Genomic DNA, 22708 nt, shown 5'->3' on the forward strand with positions numbered 1-22708 from the left:
AGCACTGCAGTTTTTAAAAGAGCTTGATCTGAGAGGCAATGAGATAGGAGACTCAAAACAGCGGCTCAGAGACGAGCTACAAGACTCAAACTGTGTCCTGAGGTGAGGAAACATCACTGAGATATTAAAGAGATCTTCATTTACCTCTGATATGTGAACAAACCTTTCAAACATTTGTGAAAGGAAATTATCATTAAGCTTTATTGCAACAAAGGGTTTGTGTGAGAACAAAATGTGAAGTTATTGAAATGTTTAACACAAAGGAGGAAAGAGAACAAAAGCTCACTGTCACAGCTTTATACATCAACACCTGCTTTATTAACTGTGTCAGTAGAAGTGAATCATTTCAGTGTGAAAACAGACTTGATCAGATTGTAGGAAAACGCTGCACTCCTGCTAAAATCAGTGCAGTTCCAGCTTCAGCTCACAGCGTCCAGCTCACATGAGAAATGTCTCTGTCTCTAGTGTGTTTTTACTGTGACAAGCAACACGTCACACTACTTTACACTTACTTTACTCTCAGTTATTTACTAAGAGCCTACAAACATGTTTAAACTAGAGGACAAACGGCTTTAACTAAAGGTTTGTGTTTGAACTCAAAATAACATTTGTATTTGCTCCCTGTGGTTTATTCCATACGCCGTACACTCATTAGTTTCTCCTTTATTTTCAATAGGAGTCGCACCGACACACACACACACACACACACACACACACACACACACACACACACACACACACACACACACACACACACACACACACACACACACAAACATATGAACATGATTCATGCTTTACATCTATTATATTATAAAACACAAATATCTATGCAACATCATGTAGAGTCAGTAATTAATCTGATTACAGGAATTCAATTTAACTTATTTTTACAACAACAAAAAAACAGTAATTGAAATATAATAATTTGCACTTTGTTCCACTGAACACTGATTGTTTTCTCTTCTGTTCCACTTTACAGTGTAGATGAAGATCGATCACCAAACATCTTTGATAAATTAAGATCGATCACCAAACTCTGATAGATGTGTTATATCGTAGTGTGAAATGATCATGAGAGGAGCAGAAACCATCAGGTGATCCACAGAAGAGTCTCACTACTGTCTATGAGGAGAAATAAATGTGTAAATGTGTTTCATAAAGGTGGAAGAGACTCAGACTTCACAATTAAATAAAGCAGCGTGTGTGTTAGCATGCGTATTAGAAACGTGATATTGAATGATCAATGTTGGTTTAGGATGTATAATAATTATTTATAATAATTAATATAATAATTCATTATTATAAATATCTATTTTGTTTTGTGTGAAATCCAAGTTTTGGAATTGGGAACATGTCTTATATAAAAATACATTTATGACTCTGACCTGTTATATATATATATATATATATATATATATATATATATAGTTGTTTTTTTTACATAATGTTGTGTTGTGTATTTTTCTGGTGAGATATGTCCTCTATATTTATCTAACAATCTCTTCTCTCTTGTGACTATTCTACATTACATAATCAGGTGATTGTCACATGACTAACTAACTGTTGTGTAAAAGGACTGTGAGTGTGTTTGCTACACCCTGGCTGTGTTCAAAACCGCATATTCACTGAGTAGGTCCTTAATTTCAATAAGTACTTGCATAACGAGTGCTAAAAGAGTAGGTACTATACAGCCTGATCGTGTTAAGTATGAATGCGAGCCGTACATCATCCGCCATGTTGACGTTATCATGTGACCTACAACGTTATCACAAGCGCAACAACTTAAAAGATATGAGTGACAGCTTTAATTCATCTATCTGTAAATATCCTGATATTGATGAAACTTGATCATTTTGTGGTTTTGTTGAAGAATCAAGTGCCCATTTATTTTGTGATTGTAGTATAACCAATACATTTAGGGTTGATTTAAGTTCTTATATTTTAACCCTTTAATGTGACCCACAGTTTTATCCTTAAAGATATAATTTTTTATTATAAAAACCCCAAATCGTCATCTCTTGAATATGTTGTTAATTTCTTTATTTTAAATGCAAAATGTTTCACCCACAAGCAAAAGTGGCTTAAATCTCATTTATGTTTAACTCGTTTCATCCCTGAGGTTTAGAAATAATAACCTTTTTTTTTTTATGATAAATTATTCAAATATATTTAACCTTGTAATTGTGCTTTTCCCCTGTGTATATAATCTCATACTATGATGCAAACCCATGATATTTATGTTTTCTTATTTTGTTTAGTTTTTTGTCATTATTATTGTTCATTGTTAAAGAACTGGAATCTTTCCCTGATCTTGTATGTAACTATAAGTTATAAGTGACAGGTGCACTAACACTTGATAACATCATTAACTGGACAGCCTAGAACAGTTCTCCTCAGCGTGTGTAATGTGTGTAATGTCTGCACAGAGGAGACGGGCGGCTGATGATCTCGCCTTTGGAGAAAACTGATGATTTTATACTCCAAAAATGTAAATATCCCTCCTTAAAAATAAAGATTACCCCAGAAAGAATTGCATTGCTAGCCCACCCCAACACTTACACACAATTATAATGATGAATGCTGACCAATACTTAATTATATTACTTTTTTAACTGAAAATTATATATTTCAGTAAAAGAAACAAAATGTCATGTGTTTTGTCATATGACACAGATATGCATGAATACACACTAAATAAATGCAGTGAACATCTCAATTTTCTGTCTAGCAATGAATTAATGCATAAATTAATGAAATAATTATATTTTATTTACTGACAATAAGAAACATGAATAAATGAGTAAAAGTGTCCATAAACAAATGCATGTACAAGTCAACAAACACACCAAACAAAGCTTTATTCAAACTTATTGTTCTAACAATCTCATATTTCCAGGCGGTGAACCCCACATCTCACTGCCATCTCAACACAGCGGTTCTCATTCTGTGTGTTTATTCTGATGAATCAGCTGACCACCGTTCCCACCTTCACCTGTCTCTGCCGTCCATCATGTCCCTCATCACTGCAGTCAGACTCAACAACACACACTCCTGTGAGACTCAACAACACACACTCCTGTGAGACTCAACAACACACACTCCTGCGAGACTCAACAACACACACTCCTGCGAGACTCAACAACACACACTCCTGTGAGACTCAACAACACACACTCCTGCGAGACTCAACAACACACACTCCTGTGAGACTCAACAACACACACTCCTGTGAGACTCAACAACACACACTCCTGTGAGACTCAACAACACACACTCCTGTGAGACTCAACAACACACACTCCTGTGAGACTCAACAACACACACTCCTGTGAGACTCAACAACACACACTCCTGTGAGACTCAACAACACACACTCCTGTGAGAGAAGCATAGTAGAGCGAGTCTTTAACATGCTGAACACACACTGATGCTTTATAGAGTCTGAACTGAACCTGTGAGACTCAACAACACACACTCCTGTGAGACTCAACAACACACACTCCTGTGAGACTCAACAACACACACTCCTGTGAGACTCAACAACACACACTCCTGTGAGACTCAACAACACACACTCCTGTGAGAGAAGCATAGTAGAGTGAGTCTTTAACATGCTGAACACACACTGATGCTTTATAGAGTCTGAACTGAACCTGTGAGACTCAACAACACACACTCCTGTGAGACTCAACAACACACACTCCTGTGAGACTCAACAACACACACTCCTGTGAGAGAAGCATAGTAGAGCGAGTCTATAACATGCTGAACACACACTGATGCTTTATAGAGTCTGAACTGAACCTGTGAGACTCAACAACACACACTCCTGTGAGAGAAGCATAGTAGAGCGAGTCTTTAACATGCTGAACACACACTGATGCTTTATAGAGTCTGAACTGAACCTGTGAGACTCAACAACACACACTCCTGTGAGACTCAACAACACACACTCCTGTGAGACTCAACAACACACACTCCTGCGAGACTCAACAACACACACTCCTGCGAGACTCAACAACACACACTCCTGTGAGACTCAACAACACACACTCCTGTGAGACTCAACAACACACACTCCTGTGAGACTCAACAACACACACTCCTGTGAGACTCAACAACACACACTCCTGTGAGACTCAACAACACACACTCCTGTGAGACTCAACAACACACACTCCTGTGAGACTCAACAACACACACTCCTGTGAGACTCAACAACACACACTCCTGTGAGACTCAACAACACACACTCCTGTGAGACTCAACAACACACACTCCTGTGAGACTCAACAACACACACTCCTGTGAGACTCAACAACACACACTCCTGTGAGACTCAACAACACACACTCCTGTGAGAGAAGCATAGTAGAGCGAGTCTATAACATGCTGAACACACACTGATGCTTTATAGAGTCTGAACTGAACCTGTGAGACTCAACAACACACACTCCTGTGAGACTCAACAACACACACTCCTGTGAGACTCAACAACACACACTCCTGTGAGAGAAGCATAGTAGAGCGAGTCTTTAAACAGAGAATATTTGTTTGCAGTTTGAATCCGATCATTTAAAAGTACACACTTAAATGTGTATAAAGGTATATGGCTCATAAATGTGTGAGAAGGATTCGCTGAGTTTTGTTTCAGTTTATAGACGTGCTCAAGAAAAAAAAGTTCACCGCGACGGAGAGGCAGAACGCACACCCTGTTTATTTTCTTTATTTTACAAAAGCACAATGTTTTGATTTGATTGTAAGTGGACACATACAAAAGTAGAAATATCACAGATTATTTTTTTATATTTCTTTTTTCTGTATAACCATAAATGACGGAGTAATTTAAGTTTATGTTGCTGCTATGTGAAAGAAATCCAGCAAAACGCGTCGGCGCGTTTCTCGACCTCAGAGGGTTAACCCTCTGAGGTCTGAGCTGTTTTCTGGCCCTGGAGGTGTTCTGACATGCTCTGACATTTGTGTTTTTTTCTGTTACTAGTGACATTTCATGGCTAAAGTCTAATTACACTGTATTTAGCACAAACTCTGCTACAATAATATATCAGCAGCATGTATGTAAAAGTTTGTAGTTTTGAGATAATGACATTTATGCGTGGTTTGTGAAAAGACAAAAAAAAATTGTCACTGAAATAAGGCCATGAAACCCATACTGATTATTTCTTCACAAGACTTTTGAAAATTGTATGACATAGCCTAGAATATTTGCTCCAAAACTATGTGAAAATCACCCTGACTGCTCATTCAGATAAGACAATATATTGCAGGCATGAAAACAGGTCAGGGGTAAAAAAGGTGAGAAGGATGCGGCAGCAAAAAATCCAATCCAATCAACTTGATATATATATATATATGATATGTATATATACTGTATATAGTGCTTTTTAATGTTAAATTCATCAATCTGGTGAAAATTAAACAAAGAAAAATTATTTTAGTTACAGTGTCTGTCTACATTACTACTAGGCCTACATAATAATAGTTATAATATTAATCCCATGATAGTAATAGTCATATATTGTAAAACAAATGCACTGAAAAATAAAGGAAACTTTCATAATTAGTTTTGTACTAATTTCTATAGGCTACTTGAAAGAGTATTCTATACTTCACATTAACCCTCTGGGGTCTGAGGGGTTTTTGGGGTCCTTGAGATGTTCTGACATGCCCTGACATTTGTGCTTTTTTCAGTTGCTTATAAACATATTAATGGCAAAGGTATAATTACACTCTATTTAGCACAAACAGGACTACCATAATATGTGAGCAACATGCATGTACATGTTTGTATTTTTGAGAGAATAATGTTTATGCATGGTTATTGAAAAAACTAAAAACTAAAGTTTCTGAAATAAGGCCACAAAACACATACTAAATACGTGTCAATAAGACTTTTGACTAATTGATGTCTTTGCCTAGAGTTTTTTCTTCAAAATGATGTGAAAATCATCCTGCCCTTATCATTCACATAACACAATACATTGATTTAAATCTTGTAAAACACTTTTTGTTTGTAAAGACAATATGCGCAAGGGGCGTCAACCATTCAACAGCATCATGCATATGTAGTGGTTCACACCTCAGGAGACAATGGGGCCCGCATACTTAATGAGCCATTCATTCAGGTGTGTCACCTATAGCCACAAGAAAGAATGCAAGAGCAATATATATACAGTATATATATATATATATATATTCTACCAAATTGGTTCACAGTTGGAAGCATGTCAATTTTTTTTTTTTTAACAAATTTTGCTTGCAAATTGTATAATATCCAAGGAAAACATGTCTATTAATTGTGCAGTTAATTCTCATACTGTATTTTCAGTTTTGGAATATGTATCCTCTCCCCAAATTTGTCAATAATAAAACACAATAAAAATTATTTAAAGAAAATGCTTATATTTACCTTTTAAAATTTGTTTACATCTACCTTGTAAATATATATTTTTTTATTAAAAAGGTTACAATTACAACAACAATTGAAGTGTAATCTTTCTTTGTAAAAACTAAAGTATACATTTTATCATACATATTTCAAACTTCGAATATAGCCTACATTGACAAAACATACTATATTTAACATATTAGCAAAAATTGGCAAACATATTTGAGGTGGCAGATATTTTACAGTAAAAATGTGTAATCTATCCAAAACTAATCAACGAAATGTTGTCTTTCATATGTCTGTAACATAGGTCTTTCGTTTTTATTATAAGGAATATAAATGTTAATTTGCAGTTTAATACGTTGCTTATACAAATACATTTTATTTCAACATATTTCAATCGATTTTACTCAGTATAGCAAAATAGTTTGCTAAAAGCAGATCATTTATTCACACACAGAAACGCAATTCAAATTTAAACCGTCTTTTTGTGAGTTGTGGTAAACAGCGCATCTCTGCCGTTCATTCATTCACACAGAAACGCGATTTACTTGAGAATGAAAAAAAAAACTTACTACATTATTCCATCCGTTGCTCCTCGAAATACCAGCACTTCTGAGGTAAGTTTTCCATTATTATTATTCCTCACAGCGCTGCGAGACAGTGTAGACAAGTACAATGATCTGAATAAACTTGATGTGTTTTCTCGAGCTGATATGTGGGCGTTCACAGTTTGTATGGGATCGCCTCAGTCATTTGCGTTTGAATAGCGCGCGCTCTCCGTGGGCGTGGCCGATTATAACGTAATGAGATGAGATGAGCTCGACTGGAATCGCTCTCTTTTAATACAGATTTCACAAGATGAGAATATTTGTTTTTTATATAAATTACTTCATTTAAAAGAAGAAAATTCAAGCTTCATGCCTGTGTGTCTGTATGCCTGTTTGACTGAGTACCCAGCTAACAATTTTACGTTCTGGGAACGTTCTGGGAACGTTAGTTTTTGGTTCCCAGAACGTTCCCGGAACGTTCCCAAGAACGTTCCCTATTGGTTAGCCAGGAAAGTTTTCTTTACGTTAATAGAACGTTCCCTATAGGTTAGGGGAACGTTCCCGGAACGTTCCCGGAAGGTTCTCGGAACGTTCCCAGAAGGTTCTCGGAACGTTCCCGGAAGGTCCTCGGAACGTTCCCGGAAGGTTCTCGGAACGTTCCCGTAAGGTTCTCGGAAGGTTCTCGGAACGTTCCCGGAAGGTTCTCCTAACGTCTACACATCCTGATATGCCTGTACACAAATTATAGGTCTACAAACAACATAATCTACATTGTTTATTGTTCAAACACTTAAAATCCTATGAATATATTATTACAATAAATTGAATTTACAGAAACTATCATTAATAAGTAAATCAATCAGTTTGTATTAAATAAATAAATCAGCACACAATCCATGTTTTTGTTGATTCATTGTTTAATTATCAACCTAAAATAAGTCATCAAAAACAGCGTTAGCAAAATGTATTCAGGAACAGTAATTTACATTTAATATTTCAAACATGAAAATATTTCAATAAATAAAACTGCACAAACATTTTAATTAAAACTATCTTTTTGCAAACTGTAGCCTATAACTTAGAACAAAATTGAAAAAGTCTTCATTTATATACAATATACATGAATGTGCCAATCTTCACTCCGCTCAAAACATTTAAACTCCCAAAACCATCTGCAAATTTAACAAGAAAATAAAAAGACAACGCGTTACATGTACACACAATCCCATGCCAAAATTCAAGCCCTGTAATGGCATTAATATTCATCCGGAGCAAATGAAAAGAGTGAGGTGGGATTGTGTGTCACAAGCTGTAGGAGATATGAGAGCACGAGCACTGCTGGTATCGTGTATTTATTCAGATATTTCAGCATCAATGTGTATAGAAAAATTTATATATTTGAAAACACTACATTGCATTTATTTATATTGCACTATTTATTATTTCAGACTACAAATCAAAAAAGGAATGTTTTAGGGTAAGGATATCCATTAAGCCTATGTACCCTTTAAGCCCACTTTCAACTCTGAAGTCAAATAAAAAACAGAGAAAATAATATTCAAGTCTAGTGAACTCTGACCTGCGAATTCGCTCTACATATAACGTATAAGTCTCACCTCCAATGAAGAATGTGAAAACCTGTAACTGCTGTGTTGTTTATGAGAGAGAAAGAGAAAAAAAGTTTGAAACTACTATCAATTTTTTTTCTTTTATCTGTGACTTTACACCTACAAATTCCACTGTCACAGGTGCTCAGTTTTGCTATAATGATGCCCTCACAGAACATGGTAATAATCAGCCATCCGTGCAAAAGCAAAGGTCGGTGTAGTTTACAGGAACATCTGTCCAGGCCAACATCTGATGCCTTGATGCCTTCCGCTGGGATCCCAGAAAACATGAAAAAAAATATATATATATTACAGTTCAAAATCTATCATACATACATCTCATCTGGTATCACAAATTATCATCCCAAGTTCACTTTAAGATATGCTCAATATTAGGGCTGCACAATATTGAAAAATGTAGAGTTTATTTAGAGATATCAGCCGTATGGTTTAGTGCATGCGCTAACGGCTCCAGGTTTGTATCTCGTAAATTACCCCACTAATAATGCCCAGAATGGCACCAAACTTCTACAGTAGTACAAATAGGTTCTGTACTCATTAAACCAGGCATTGGAAAGTTTGTAAGTAAAATCAGGAGTTTATTTAAATAACACTTGCCTGATGGCTAATGCTACTGCTGACGCGAATGTTGATGTCACTTTATGAGTACAGAACCCATTTGTACTTCTGTACTACTCATTTTCCCCGACATAGAGCAGATCGGCACACAACAAAAACTGCTGTTCGGATGTTCCCTTTTCTGATATTTTAGCATTCGTGACATTTTAATTAAAACAGAAATAAGACTTTTAGTGTAATAAGCGAAAATTAACAGTAAACCGAGATCACCTACCGCTGCAGATGTGTACGGAAGTGAAAAGCGGAAATGCTTAGACCTCTTTCCGGTTCGACCGCTGGGCGCTCCGCATAACCCCTATTGGGGGGATTTTGTAGAGGAGTGAACCTGCATAGAAAATTACAATAGATAACAAGCATAGATAAATACAATAGAAGAAAAACACAGTTGAAATAAGCAGTGCATTATGTTTTTCAGTTAAATCTGAAAACATCAGGTACAGAAATTGAATTATCAAAATGTAAAATAAGTCTTCACTGTAAAAATAAAATAACTATAAATTAATTAAATGTATCTTTGCTAAAGCTACAAGTCATTTTCTCTTTTGATCACCATTGGCGACACAAACAGCTGCGGGTACGTTAGGCTACTGTCCCTTTAAGACGAATGCGCAGACCTAATATAAATGACACGCATCTGTTTTCTTTCTGTTTAAAACACACAAGACTGTTTACGAGGAAACTCACCAAGATGGGCATTTTGACAAGATGGGCTAAACTTACCTTCTTCATCTACTGACTATGGATGGCATCAAGGTCTTGTCCTGAAGAATCACAGGGCCAAACAATAGGGATTATATCTGGTAACAAGAGCAAAGCCATAACTTTAAGAACTCTAATGATATATTTACCCCCTGATATTGCATTGGGGATATCAATTCAAACATTTTTAAAGGCTAAGAGTATGAGCCACAGCTGCCCAAGATATCTGTGAAAAATAACTGCCTAAATTTGTCGACCCCCTGAACCACATTCAGCATTTAAAAGTACAAAGAATTTCAGTATTGATCAATAAAAAAAAACATACAAATACATAAATACCTTTGAGTTGGACAGTATGGTGTCAGTCTCATTGGCCAACATAATTCAAAACAGACCTAAAGAAATAAAATAAAATATACTAATGATCAGGATATCATGTTATCATAATAGTTAAATGAATTATTATTATAACTATGACCATTATAATATTGTATTAGTCGCCTATTATTTAGCTGATTATTTAGCCTACAGGCTTCTCAAGGACAATCTCACTGAAAAACCCTGGGGTTAATGATTTTAAAATGTGAGACTTATTTCAAAAGCATAAATCTTACAGACCCCAAACCTTTGAACAGTAGTGCACTGTATGTTTGAGGTGGTTTTGCTTACTAGTCATATGGTTCATAGCCGTGGAGATTGTCTTGGACAGGGGGTGCAGCAGGCCATCACAGCATGATGATCTAGGAACATAAGCTATTTGTCACAGAGCCAACAATATTACATGGGATTGGTTTAATAAAAGGAACCAAGCTAGAACAGAGGTGAAATGCAGAAAAGATAAATATATAAAAATCTTAAGATAATATATTGTGAAATAAATGCATATGGAATTATTATCATGATTAAACAATAACTCACCCCTTGTTGTAGAGGATTTTTTTTTCTCTCTCGCTATTCTGAAATCACATTTTAGCAATATTGGTAAGTGACGTCACTGATTAAGTTAACAATACAGTGCATTCTTTTAGGTTAAATAAATTAGCTTACTTCCAATCACCCATTGACAAATTACCAGCAAAACTATAAAAAAAACTGTTATCTACACTAAATATGTGTTTAAAAACCCAAACTTTCATAAATAAGACCTTAACTTAACGTAACTTAGGCCTAACGTTCTCTTCTGAAACCGGTTAGCTTAGATGCTAACGGACTTTTTCAAAGACACAAAACCATTTCTTTAAAGTAAATATTCAACAGAAGCGTGTCAATTACACGTAAGAAATGTGTCAGGGACGTTTGTTTGTATTATTTGTGAGATTTTGTTGACTAAACTTACCTGAAAGCAGTGAAACCAACAGCGACAGACGGGAGTTTTGTTGTTTGTCAGTTGTTGATGACGTTTCTGGTTTCCATCTGCCCTTGCGCAGCACACGTGCGCGCTCCAGTGTTTGATTCCGCGCATGCGCATTAAAACACTTCAAAGTCACGCAGCATTTAAATAAACATATAGAATTAAAATGTATAACATAATTTAAAATATCATTAATAAAAAGTTATTGCGAATAGATCTGAACGTTGTTGGTTATCTTATAACCTTAGGGGACTGTACTGACGACGTTGTCAGTTGGTAATCTGCCTGTTAAGTGATATTAAAATAATAACCTGCAGAGAACGTTCCCAGAACGTTCTCTTTAGGTTATAAAAATAAAACCTAATAATAATTAACTAAAAAAGACTGCCTACCAATGAGCAAAGTTATTGATTACTTAGGCATTATCTACTGCCTGATAATGGTCATGTAATTAAGCATTTGATAAATGGTGTTAAAGCACAACACATTGCAAACCATTCAATTGGTTTAAGAAAAATAGAACCTAAAAATAACTTACAGGGAATGTTCTCTTTAGGTTATAAATTAAACCTAAAAATGACCTACAGGGAACGTTCTTGGAACGTTCCCTTAAAGTTATAAAACTTGGTTGGACGTCACCACGACAGACCGGTACATCGACCGCATTACTGCAGAAGCTGCAACGATCCGTCTGTCAATCTCCCGTTCCATCCTTCCCTCACTCGCGAACAAGACCCCAAGATAAACTCCTCCACTTGAGGCAGGAACTGAACCAACCTGCGTGGGCAAACCACCCTTTTCCGACTGAGGACCATGGTCTCGGATTTGGAGGTTATAAAAAGTTATAAAAATAGAACTTAAAAATAACCTGCAGGGAACGTTCCCAGAACGTTCTCTTTAGGTTATAAAATTAAACCTAAAAATAACCTACAGGGAACGTTCTGGGAACGTTCTCTTAAAGTTATGCAGATAGAACCTAAAAATAACCTACAGGGAACGTTCCCAGAACGTTCTCTTTAGGTTATAAAATTAAACCTAAAAATAACCTACAGGGAACGTTCTGGGAACGTTCCCTTAAAGTTATAAAAATAGATCCTAAAAATAACCTACAGGGAATGTTCCCAGAACGTTCTCTTTAGGTTATAAATTTAAACCTAAAAATAACCTACAGGGAACGTTCTGGGAACGTTCCCTTAATGTTATAAACATAGATCCTAAAAATAACCTACAGGGAACGTTCCCAGAACGTTCTTGTTTGGTTCCCAAAAAAATAACCAAATGGGAACCAAACGGGAACGTTAGGGGAACGTTCTGTGTTTGCTGGGTATTCGCTCAGTTATTGTTCATTTTCGGACGCGTTTCAGAATGGACTTCACTGGCAGAGAGAAGGCAGAACTCGCTTCGTGTTTATTTTTCTTTATTTGGCAAAAAGCACAACACTTTGTTTTTATTGTGAGTATACACAAAAATAATACACATTTAACAGAATCGATTGATGTATGAAACTCCTATGGAAAATCAAAGTCAACAGAGTATTTATGAGTTTCTTTTACATTGACAAAAAAAAAGCGAGCTGGTATCGCCGGCGATACCGTAGACCTCAGGGGGTTAAAGGTGTGATTGGGCTAGCCCAGTGTCAATCAATAAAAGAACCAAATGGGCCGCTGATCTACGTGTTTCATGGGGTGTCAGAAAAAAAAAACTAACGCTGACTTTTTATTGACCAATGCATTACACACTAATTACGCACTAACCCAGCGCCGCCAATTAAGCAAAACAAAACGAATGGGCCGCCGATGTACGAGTTTTATGGGCCGTTAAGACAAAAAACGAAACAAAAAAGTATGAGATGTATCGGCCCAAAAAGCACGTCGGCCCACCGGGAACCTCCCGGTAGTCCCGATGGCATTAGCCTACATGCCTGGACGTCATACAAAACAAAATCCTACCTGTAGCCTTTCACCATCCACTTATTTAGCTGCTGTTGCATCAATTGACATGCCATCTCCTTTTCCCTCTTTCTTTTTCTATGTTTAGCACCCGACAGCTTTTTTGCATTATCCATCTTTTTCGACGACAACTCACAACTCGTTCCTGCTCGCTCAGCGCTCACGGCGCCCGCGCCCGCTCGCGATATTATCCCGCCCACTTCTATGTCAAAATTAAAAATAATGACATTGGCAACATCGCTGTCTGTATCTGACAGGACAGTTAACATTGTAAGCTAACTTACGTTACCTCAGGCTTGCTTTCCGACGTGCGGTTCTTTGTTCGGCAGTGTGTCATCAGACCGCATCAGACTCGCGGTGTTAAAGACTTTGAAAACAATTCTGCCCTACTCTGACTCGGATTGGCTGTCAGGTTTCGGCATTAGGAATGATGATTGTTTTTTTAAAGCTGCTAAGTTTATGGTAACTATAGAGATATAGCGGGTAAATGCTGGCCACGACCACGACCCCCCCCCCCCCCTCCCCTCCCACCCCATAAATGTTTTCTCATCGGATCTGCACAAATCACGTAGGTGACCCATTTTGGTTTTAAAACGGCGAATTTCGCCGAAAGGCGTGATCATCTCATGAATATGTAAGCCTTCAACACCTGAGAAAGACAAAGACACTCCCCTAACTGCCCTATTAGGAGCGATCAGGCCCTATCATTCAGAGCAACCTTGCACAAAGAATGAGGAGATTTAAAAAAGAATGGCTTTTAGATTGTTTGGATTTATTTACAACACAACACAATCCAAAAATACACACCAAATGACAAAAGAGCACATTGAAAACAATGATCCAAAGACAGAGACCTTTGTGCCTAAAACCTAAATCCTAAAAACATTGTACATACCTTTCATTTCCAAGGTGTTTGATTTTCACTTTACCATGTTCATGTACAGAGACTCATGTGAATGTTGAAGTCAGCAGGACTCAGTTGCATCTGGTCCCTGAAAGAAAAAAAAAAAGAAAAAACTGTGAACATACTGATATCAAGAGAAACTATAGGGCTGCACGATTTTGGGAATAGATTTGAGATTTTTCTGGTTAAAATTTATTTTTTAAATTCACAGAATACACACACACACACACACACACACACACACACGTTTCCAACAATATATAATGAACACCAGGTTTGTTGTGCCTTGTAGGCATAGGCTACGCAGTGCAGCATAAAATAATAATAACAATAAATTAAATCTTCCAAAAGATTTCAAGAACAACTACGCTAGAGAAAAATATATTGATTATCATATGTTACTTCAAATGTTTCCATTCGTTATGATGATATGAAATGAGATAATAGTAAAAACATAAAGCCTAATGTTTGGTGCATTTTTCCTTTCAAACGCAATCGCGCTCCAAAATATGATACATTAAAACCCACAGCGGCTCCAAAATATGATACATTCAAACCCACAGCGGCTCCAAAATATGATACATTCAAACCCACAGCGGCTCCAAAATATGATACATTCAAACGCCATCGCGCTCCAAAATATTAAACATTATGGTTATACATATCTATGTTTGAGCAGATATCCACAAACAGTATTTAACAGGAAACACGGGTCTAAATAGTATAATATTCACCATATATCTAGCAACAGTTCAACTGCAATGTGAAGTTTATGCAACAATACCATAAACTAATAAGTAAGAATTTCTTACCTTACATCTTTCTTGTCTTCAAATCGCGTTCTTCTTCTTCTGATGTAAATCCAATGTAAGCTCAGACGTGTCTTCCAAACTCGACGAAAAGCAGAGACTTGTGAAGTTTTTGGGTGTTTTGTGTTTGAGGTAACGAGGGCGTTCGCGTCCCATGTGGAGATTTGCATGTGAATCACTTTTGCGCGAGTGGGCGTGTCGAATTAAAAAGTAATTAGCAAGCGTTTGAGATACTGGACATCCTGTTGGTTTTATACAAATTACTTAACATGCTGAACACACACTGATGCTTTATAGAGTCTGAACTGAACCTGTGAGACTCAACAACACACACTCCTGTGAGACTCAACAACACACACTCCTGTGAGACTCAACAACACACACTCCTGTGAGACTCAACAACACACACTCCTGTGAGAGAAGCATAGTAGAGCGAGTCTTTAACATGCTGAACACACACTGATGCTTTATAGAGTCTGAACTGAACCTGTGAGACTCAACACACACTGTTATATTTTTAATATAAGTATTTAATATGATGATAAGATGAGACGAAACACATTGAAACACTCACACTTGCATGTACATGTAACCAGTGGTGTAGTGGTAAAAAAAGAGGTGGGTAAACTATAAATTCTGGTGGACCACGACGTGGTCACGGGGTAAGGTGGGCCACTGCCTACCGGTGTGTATCCTGATGACATCGCTATAGGCTATCATTTGATGGTACCATCAAGGGTATTACTGGTTGTTCCCTCATCATAGGTCACACAATCACTATTCAATTCATACATTAATTTAAGTTCTTGTTAAAAAGACTCAAAAAGGAAAATTATGGCTGAAATCTATAAACTTTACTAAATGACAAAACAGAGAGAACTAAAATATTTAAGAGAGATCGAGAGGGAGGCTTATATCCAGGGCTTCCAATGCAATGCACTTGTGCATAATGACTAGGGATTTGGGATTATTTTCATAGTCGATTAATCTGTTGAATATTTCCTCGATTAATTGATTAGTTGTTTGGTCTATCAGAAAAATGTGGATCAGTGTTCAGGGAAAAGGCTTTAACCTGGCGCAGGCTTGATTCCCTTTGAATCTCTTGTACAATTGGGTTTTGACATGCTCCCTACATTAAACCAGCTGCCTGTAATGAATAAAAAAAATCACTTTCTTTTGCATCGTTTTAATGATTTCCTGTTGCGGCTGCGATCAAGTTTCATTCTCGCGCAGCTTGTTTAGTAACTTCACGAGCGTGTGTTTTCTGCTACGTGTGTGCGCCGTTCTCTTTGTTCCGTGTGTGTGTGTGTGTCGGCGCGCTGCGCTCTCTGCTCAATGTTCTGCTCCGTGTTTGCGCTGCGCGTTCTGCTGCTCTGTCGTTAACGGCCCAAATGCTCGAATCATGTACCGATCGGCAATCACGCACTGGAAAAGCAAAGTCCGCTCAAATAACGTGAAATTTAGAGGTGGATAAACGCAATGTAGAGGTGGATAAACGCACTTTGGAGGTGGGCAAATGCTATTTCCGAATTTTGGGAGGTGCGTAAACGGCGTTTACGTGCGTTTAGCCTCCACTACATCCCTGCATGTAACGAGTTACAGTTTAAATTATATATTTGGATGGCCTAGAGGAGAAGGAGGATGTAGTGGACGGCCCAGAGGAGGAGGAGGTGGTGGACGGCCCAGAGGAGGATGGCCCAGAGGAGGAGGTGGATGGCCCAGAGGAGGAGGAGGAGGAGGTGGTGAACAGCCCAGAAGAGGAGGTGGTGAACGGCCCAGAAGAGGAGGTCGTGGTGGTGAACGGCCCAGAAGAGGAGGTGGTGGCGGTGAACGGCCCAGAAGAGGAGGTGGTGGTGGTGAATGGCCCAGAAGAGGAGGTGGTGGTGGTGAACGGCCCAGAAGAGGAGGTGGTGAACGGCCCAGAAGAGGAGGTGGTGGTGGTGAATGGCCCAGAAGAGGAGGAGGAGGTGGTGAACAGCCCAGAAGAGGAGGTGGTGAACGGCCCAGAAGAAGAGGTGGTGGTGGTGGTGAACAGCCCAGAAGAGGAGGTGGTGGTGGTGGTGGTTGGCCCAGAAGAAGAAGCAGGGGCAGTCCAGAAGTGGGAGTGGTGGAACACTTGCGTGGAACTCTTGGCTGTTCCTCTCTATATGCTATCAAGTGATCACTGTTGATTTTTGGTGTCATCACTCCTTGGCTGTCCACAAGATCCACACTTTTTCCTTCAATTGCCGTTATGGTGTATGGCCCAAGGTAGTTCGGATCCAACTTGCCCCCTTTTCTCTGCTGGCTCCTAACGTTCACCCGCCACACTTTCATGCCCACATGAAAGGTTAAGGTAGCTTTGCCTTTGGTTTTTTTATTTTGTTTTGACTGTGTTGTGTTTGATAGCAGTCTGAAGAACTTGGTCGAGTTTCAGAATTTCCTCTGTAACCTCTTCCACAGACATATTCTCCTCAACACTGCTATCCACCTATAAAATGATTCTGATGTTATATGAACACACTAGAATAGTTGTTTTAATTATATTTAATTATCCTCTATTTCTATAATATGTTTTTAAGTGTAACTTACCCTGTATTCCTCTGGTATTTGAGAGGGGTACCTCGCCTCTCTGCCAAACATTAAGAAGAATGGGGAAAACTTGGTAGTCATTTGGCGCTTTGTCCTTAAGCCGAACATGACTGCGTCCAAATGCTTGTCCCATTCATCAGGTCTGTTCTGGACCAATGTGGACAGTGCTCTAGAGAAAACAGAGATAATAATAATAACAAAGTACTTGTTAATCAGTATGTTTTTTAGGATATGATATAAATGGTGCTAAATAGCACTAAAAGTGGTTCATTGGCTTGTAATCATAGGGGAACCACTTTAAGTGCCATATAGCACCTATCTTTAAAGGTGCTATACAGCACCTTTGTCAAATGGTGCTATGTAGAACCATAAGAGGTGCCATATAGCACCTTGGTTGTTTATAATTGATTCAACAATAATGGTACTCAATAGTACCCAACAGTGGTTCTTTGGCTCGTAATAATAGCAGAACCTCTTTTGGTACTATATGACACTTAATTTTCTTTGAGGAATGCGGCGCTCGCGCACCTGATATCAGGCCCGACACCAATGGGGGGCATTGGAGGGGCAGTGCCCCTCCATATGACTTATTGTGCACCCCTAACGACCACACAACAATCTTGATTTACTCAATCGTTGTTATTTGTGATCATTTACACTTTCTTAACAAATTATTTCAGCAGAACTTACCTCACAGGAACAGTAATCTCTACAACGGTAACACTAGAAATGCATAACACATTATCTTCAGAAATGATTCAGAAAATTAATTATTCAACGCATTATTGCACAGAAGGTAACTTGAAATATAATTATATTCATAAAGGACTGTTAAAACATCCCAAAACAGCGCCCAAACCTTGCAAAGACCTGCCTCATCAATTATTCAAATACAACAGCCAATGGCAAGTCTCCAGCAGCACACCTTTCAATATGTTATTTTTGTGTTAGTACTTTTATTTATTCAAATAAAATATGCAGTTGTGTGTAAGTATATAAACTAATTCTCAGCTCTTAGATTCCATAAATTTTATTACGAAATTCCGACAAAAATACGTTTTGGCGCTTGTAAATGTGACGTGACAGATCACTGAGCGCCTCAGTTCAAGTGCACGTGAACCGATCATCTGTTACTTTTTTATTTAAAGATGCAGTACAACTTACCGAAAGTATACATAATATCGACCAATTAGTGTTTTTCAACCACTGAAAGAGGTCAATATAACAGCAGGAGATGATTCATCAAACAAGATCAGATCTGTCTAAGTCGGTTCGCGAATCAGTTTGAATGATTCAGTTCCTGATTATGTTCAGTTCCCTGCACGCGCTGAATCATCTGAAGCGATTTCAATTCACACTGGACTCGGAGTCGTAACAGGAAGATTTAATCACATCAAGAGCGTTAGATGAAGTGGCAGTGGACCTACAGTAGTCAAGTGAAAGCAAATCTTCAAATGCATCATATTTTTTGCCAGCGATGAAGATCTTTATTAGTTGAACATCTTCGTAAGCTGTCTGTGAATGAATGATTCAACAGGAGTCAGGACGATATATTCGATTTCATTTCACTCAGGTAATACATTTTACAACCAAACAGATTATTACGCCACGATACTAGAAAGTATGACATTACCCGTTTTTTTGGACATATACATTAATTTACATTAAATAAAGCTACCATTGTTCACAGTTTATGAACACCCGCCATCCCGCGGTAGTGTGTGTGTGTGTGTGTGTGTGTGTGTTGCGCAGTGGCGTGCGAACTCCACTTGAAAACGAATGCCTTTGCCTGCCGTAGATAGTTAACCAGTTAAAACATGCTTGCAGAAATATACATTTGATTATATTTTGGAGAACAGTAAGAAGAAGATTCGTCGATGTCCTTTTTATTTTTATTTATTTTTTATTTTTGTGTGTTCAGGTTCAGTAGCAGTCATGAGCGCGAGCACATGTGAAGAGTTCTTAACTCTTCTCTGTCAATACATGCCTTTGAAGGGTTCCCACGGGTCCTTGAAATCCTTGAAAGTTTGTGAATCTGAAAAAATGTTTTCAAGGCCCTGGAAAGTTTTTGAAAATAAACATACATAGAGACAGGTCCTTGAAAGTGCTTGAATTTATTTTGTGCAATACGTTTTCTGGAAAAAATTCCATATTCACTCCGGTCCCCTAATGTGTTATTTCGCCAACACTCCATGGCCTATGCATACTAGCTTGCTTGATTTACACTAGTGAAGCGCATTTACGCGTTACGTTATCAGGGTTTTTCCTGCATAGAGAATTATGAGGCGGCCGCCTCCGTCAAATTTCGTGCCGCCTCCGGTTCTCGACAATCAAAAATAACTAGAGAATCACCGAAAACGTGAGGATGATTCTGTTTTATTTCATTTAATGTAAGTGGTGATTGATAGCCTATAGTTGATAATAATATAGGCCTACCTAATGTAGGGGAGCGCGGGGCACAACGTTACACGGGGCTAGTTGTAACACGCTTGTTTTAAATACTTCCGCACATGCTTGGATGACAAAACTTTGTGTATTTACTAGTTGCCATATCAACACTATATAGAAAAAAAAATTCCGCCAAATTTTTATTTTTTTTGGAAGATATCCATAGACATTTATTAAACCATAGCAAAAGTAAATTTCTTAAGTAAATTTTTCATCTCTATTTTTTGTGTTTATTTAAAATAAGACAAATCTGATATTATTTTAAGGCGAGACACTACAGGTGAATATCACCATGAAACTTTCCCAGTTGATTACCTACATTAAGATGAGAAGAAAATGTATTACAAGTTTTCTATAATTTAATGTTTAAATATGCAAATTAGACAATATCTAATTAAATATGTGCTATTTTGCATATATTTTAAAAAACGAAATCTGAGTATTGGATAAAGCCAGGTTAAAAATTATTTTTTCATTGTGTTCACATATTAGATGGGAAAAGAATTACAGAGGGATTTATGGATATCTACTTTAGTTATCCTGTAAATCAGAATATACTGTACTGTCAATAGCCTTAAATTTATTTTCGCCATGTTTTTTTGAATAAAATGTTATATAAATCAGGCTAGGAATAATATATTTACAAATCCCTCTGTAAATGTCTTCATAATATAACTAGGAACAAGACTGGAGAGTTTGGTGTATATAGATGCTACTGAAGTGAAGATTTCGTACTTGGAGTATGAGAGAAAGGTCATTTTGAGAAAACGGGCTTTAAAGATTTATCATCAGCCAATGAGATTGCGCATTCAGCCCTTTTACTTTCACGATTGGTTGCTGATAAAAATGAAATGACCATATTTGGATCCGACAGCATTGTACAGGAGAGAGAGAGCTATCCAGCCATGCGTGTGATGACAGGAAGAAGACAGAGATCGCGGAGCAGCGGGAGGATTAAGAACGGCAACTTTTGTTGAATTTATGAGAAATCTACAGACGCGAACAGACAAAGTGAAGTAAAATAAAGACCTAAATGTGTATTTCGGACTTTTTTTCACCACAAGTCTGAAAGAAGACGTGTTATTGAAGACAAATATCCAAAAATCTCAAAATTGACCAGTAAAAAAAAAACGATGTTTTTGCCTGCCGTGTCTTGCCTTAATCTCCAAGATGTTATTTAACAGTTGAGATAGTTCTTTAATGCTTCGCTAACTAGCAGAAGACACTAGCAGGGTTTAAACCCCAGTTGTGCAGGCGAGGAATGTTGTAACACTGCGTTACAATGTGCCCCTATTAGAAATATGCTATTATATTCTATACTTTTATTAATTTTATTGAGAAAACGTGAGAAAAAGGTGAATAAAGACTGAGAGTCAATGTTCAGAAATTACTAATTATTTATTTGTTTTTAACTATGTTGTATAGCTGTGTTTTCATGTGTTCGTAGTCAAAACTCAAAAATGAGTTTATATTTAATTATTAAAAATTGCCATTATTTTATATGAAAAAGTTTTTTAATTGTATTTTATTTAGAAAATATTTTAGTTTTTGTATATATATTTTTTTATTAGATCAGATAACATTTTAAGCTGTCATATGTTATGTTACAATGTGCCCCACACATGTTACAATGTACCCCACCTATGGGGCATGTTGTCACATTTCACTTCCATTCTTTCGGGGTATATCAAGAAAAAAGTATATACTGTATTAATAAAACAAAAACACATAATTGTACTAGACATGTGGGAAAAAATAAATACTCTGAACCATAAGTAGATTTACACAAACTGAGAAAGTCAAAAAGCGTTACTTTGTGCCCCGCTCTCCCCTACTGACGGTAACAATGTTGCGCTGTTGAGGCTTGCGCAGTTATTTATAACATAAAATAGTTAAGAAACAATATATAGCCTTGGCTACACACGACCAGAGAGCTGTTTTCCTGAATGGCATCAAGATTGAAACCGAGACTGATTTCATAACAGTTCAATAAACAAATAGTTAAAATTAAGTAACTTACATTTTAGACTGTTTTTGTTTTGTTTCAGCAGCGAAAACAGTTCCAAACAAAGATCACAGCAGAACCATAGCGCATCTCACAGCAACACTTGTTGCATTACTGAATGATTCAGCGTTTTGAACGAATCGGTTGAGTCAAAGATTCAATTACCCATTCTTAAAGTGCCTCATTCTGAATAAATCAGCCGTTTGAACGAATCGTTTGAATGAATGACTCAATGACTCGCTCATTAAGACGGTCACCCGCCGCCTCCTACTGGGGGATAGTTATTTATTTATTTATTTAAAATTATTAATTTTTAACAGTGGATTCGGGTGACTCAAAGTGAATGAATGAATTTATCTTTAAAATGTACAAAATGTTCTTACGGGGGGCATGCCCCCGGACCCCCCTAGAGGTACCAAGCTCCACCCACAAAAACAATTTGGGAAACACATAAGGCTATATGATGATCTACAAAAAATACAAATTTAATTATCTTAATATTAAAATACATTATTAGGATTTTACCACATCCGCCTCATTTTGAGCCAGGAAAAACCCTGGTTACGTTAAGTGTTTCCCGCATGAGGTACTTTGTGTTGTACGTTGCCATGACGTTCACGTGCGCATGAAACTACCATTGTACCTCATCGTTTGTTGTTGGACACAACAAATGTGTCCCCACATTAAAGGGATAGTTCACTTTGAAATTAATTTTTGGTATGTTTTAGCTTACCTCAAGGGCATCCAAGATGTAGGTGTCTTTTTT

At 37.4% G+C, this 22708-nt stretch overlaps 1 protein-coding gene and 1 long non-coding RNA gene across 5 annotated transcripts in view; one reads left to right on the forward strand and one right to left on the reverse strand.

Annotated features, from left to right (window-relative positions):
* LOC309501911 (NACHT, LRR and PYD domains-containing protein 12-like) overlaps positions 1 to 22708 on the forward strand; it is a 175077-nt gene that overhangs the window by 78893 nt on the left and 73476 nt on the right. The gene's annotated exons all lie outside the window — the stretch shown is intronic.
* LOC309502039 lies at positions 7856 to 11330 on the reverse strand. 3 transcript variants are annotated; one of them, XR_014207077.1, is made up of 7 exons: positions 11242 to 11330; positions 10824 to 10861; positions 10575 to 10645; positions 10245 to 10300; positions 9927 to 9967; positions 9421 to 9531; positions 7856 to 8838 (listed from the first exon to the last, which is right to left on the reverse strand). It is a non-coding gene; the product is annotated as an uncharacterized lncRNA (long non-coding RNA). The 3 variants fall into 3 exon arrangements; XR_014207078.1 differs by having other exon boundaries at positions 9927 to 10003; XR_014207076.1 differs by lacking the exon at positions 10824 to 10861 and having other exon boundaries at positions 9927 to 10003.

This window comes from Leuciscus leuciscus, assembly GCF_965113295.1.
Source record: "Leuciscus leuciscus genome assembly, chromosome: 6".
In the NCBI taxonomy this organism is placed as follows: Eukaryota; Metazoa; Chordata; class Actinopteri; order Cypriniformes; family Leuciscidae; genus Leuciscus; species Leuciscus leuciscus.